We start from the raw sequence: 3,438 nt of genomic DNA on the forward strand, positions 1-3,438 counted from the left end.
TCGATGCGATCGTCTACAATCCAAACTCGTGTATCAGAAATAGTTAATCCCTGAGACGAGTGGATTGTCATAGCGTATCCCAACACCCATGGAGATTTGTCAGCGTGTATTGCATCTTCGACCACACTGATATCAACGGCGACAATATCATTTAATACGAGATTCTGTTTCCTTGACTCTGTCAAGGGTCCTGGAATATCAACATTAATATTCTGTTTTCGTGTATCTGATGGTCTATAACACAACGGTACGGGTAATTCTGAGTATTTTTCTTTATGCAGCTGAAATAACTGCTGTTGTAAAGCGTCTCTGATTATTTTTCTACTTGCTACGATCAAATCGGTGGGTCTCCATAATTTCAAAAAATCACTCATTGAGGTCTCTGAGATCACTCCACGTATTATTTCACACTGAATTTTGTTTGATTGTAATCTGATTAATTTTTTAAACTCCCTCAAATTTGCATCAAGAGCTCTATGATCATCATCTATTTCTTCGTAATAATCAACGAAATTTTTTAACCAATCATGTGGAGATGGTCCAACAAAAGGTGGCGGTTGACCATGATCGCCACACATTATTATAGCGGTATTTTTCGTCAACAACCAATCAAGAAAGGTTTTTAATGTATCCAATGAGACCGTGCATATCTCATCCCAAATAATTATTTTAGGTATATATTTTTCTCCCATCCGTTCAGGAGTCCATGTATCTCCGCGCCACCGAAAGAAACTATGATACGTACACGATTGTACTTGCCGCTGTTTCATCTCACGTGCAAGTCTATGTGTGGGTGTCAGCACGATTATATCTGAATTTCTAAAAACATTAATCGTTCGAGTTGTTTTGCCGCATCCACCAGGTCCATTGAGATATACTGTCTTATATCTGGTTATTGGATCACTCAACGATGGTGCTTTCGACATTTCTGATATTTTATTACCCTTACGATAAAAATCTCTCATTGGAACATCTGCTGATTCTGCATAATTGTGTAATAGCTCCTTTTTTATTCTCCACGAACCCCATCGTTCATCATTACTTGTAAATTTCATAACAAATTCTAAATATTTACTTGAAATATAAAACGAATCTGTTGCGACTCTGACTGCGGTCTCAGGAAATCTATTAATCATCGATAATAAATTTATAGAAACATAAGCCAACATGGAAGATCTTAGATGAGTATATTGTGGGGATACGTCATTTATGTAACTAACGATCGTACCCAATTTTGTTCCGTCGGATAAATAAACACTTTCTCGATTTACAAATATATTTTTCGCTGTTGTGTCAGCGATTATAAAATCGTACTCGGCATCATCTAGAATTAATCGTGCGTGATGTCTTTTATAATCATATGCACCACCTTGAGTAAATTTACCTATAATTTTTCTACCGAGATCTTTTGCGGTTTTGAGTTTATTAGGAATATCATCTTCGGAAACATCAGGATATTTTTCCTTAAACTCGCTAATAACTTCAGAATCTGACATGGGCAACCAAACTTTGGTCTGTGTATGATATGATATAATTGCCTCACTGACCACCAACGATGTCAGTATCATACAATCTAGCATATATCGTAACAAAACTATAGGTGCCCAACGTTTTTCACAAAAATGTCTACCAAACCAAACATAACAAATCTTGTGAAGATTTTCGTTAAACTCGAATGATTCAATACAGGCGAATCCAGTCAGATCAAAATCAGGTAATGGTCCATTAATTGCCACTCGCGTCATCTCGTTTGTAGGGTGACCAAATCTTTCAAAGTACACAGAACAATCTCCGTATCCCAGAAAACTTCCTGGATAACATGCAACCATATCAACCGAAATAACATCATTGTAATTATATTTGGTATTCCATAATCCGCCATGTCCATATTCGACGCAACTTGCGCGTACGTTTTCGAGTAAATCAAATCGTGTTGGTTTCCATGAATTTCTTTCTCTGGCGAAATGAGCCGCAACAGACGGAACGGTAAAACAATTAGTTAGTAATTTATCGGTATTTTCCGCGTGCTTGCACTCTAAAAACGTCGCGAGATTTTTCATCTCGTCATGGAGGGATTCTGTTCGATATATTTCACCGTTTGGTTTGACATACTGATCAAATTCACCTTCTTCATTACTTTTAAATAACCATACCGATACAGGATCGTTTTTACTTATTTCTTTAATAAAATCAAACATACCTCCCCCAGAATTATCTGTGGGGTAAAATCTAACAGTTCGATCACGTGGAAATATTGTTACTGCGTTAGTCCATGCGTGCGCGTTATGATCGATAATATTTATTGGAGCTCCTTTCGATTTATATTTAGATTCGTACAGAATTTCTCCCGTTATTGTCGCTACGGTTATTGGAAATTTTAATAGTTTTCCTAGTTCAGTAACATCTTTTACTGTAGCACCGGTATCCTTAACTGAATCAGCCCACGAGTTTATTTTTTCACGTCTTAAATCAGTTAATCCATTTCCACGCATCGCGTTTGTAAAGTGTTCTATTACTCGTTCGGCTACACAATTTAACCTTGAAAATTTCATCGGCGCTAGTTTATCAACGTTGGGTTTTCTATTTATCTCATAGATTCCATAAATAACCGCTGTTACAGGATACGCTCGCTCATAATACGGTTTGTCAATACCCGTCAGTAGACCCAGTCTGGAATTTTTACTTAATATGACAGTTTTATTATTGCCAAGGACAGGATCATATTTGTCACGGATAATCCAACTACCTGTTTCTGTTAATACAATAAATTTTACTCTGAAGAAATATTTTTGATTGCCCTCGTATTCAGCGATGTAGTTAATGATAGTTGCCGCTCGCTTGTCGTTCATTGTGGCGTCCGTGACTTTGTCAGCTTTCTTGACTCCGTCAATGCGTATGATCTTGAACGTTGACCATGTATGAGATGCACCATCCGTGTAAAATTCTTTCTTGGCGTCGTGAATTTTCGAGATCAAACTTTTATTTTTCGGATCAACCAAATCTCGCACTGGCAAGTCTGGAGATAATCTGTCGAGGTTGAATTTGTATTTAACAGGCCTAGTTTGGGATAATCTCTCAAACTCGTTCATATAATTAAAACAAATATTTAAAATAAAAAATATTATATATACAATGTCTCAATGCAAATGGTTGATGATCGGCTCAGTAAATCGATGCAACAAATCCTGCAGAAGGGAATTTTGTTGGATGCACTTACAAAACATACGACGAGGAAGTCTAGGACCAATACCATGTCTGCGGTGTGGTATTGGAGTGCGAGGAAAAACAGAATTATGTGGAAACTGCGGCGGAAAACGGTTCAGAGAACTTAAAAGATATTATGACAAAAAAAATAATAGCGGTGAAAACGCTATAAAATCCGTGGAGGATTATATATCAAGATTTCAGACAAACAATGATTTAAACAAATAATATTAT

This window comes from Sinohyriopsis cumingii, chromosome 12, assembly GCF_028554795.1.
Source record: "Sinohyriopsis cumingii isolate HCF-2022 chromosome 12, ASM2855479v2, whole genome shotgun sequence".
NCBI classification, from domain to species: Eukaryota; Metazoa; Mollusca; class Bivalvia; order Unionida; family Unionidae; genus Sinohyriopsis; species Sinohyriopsis cumingii.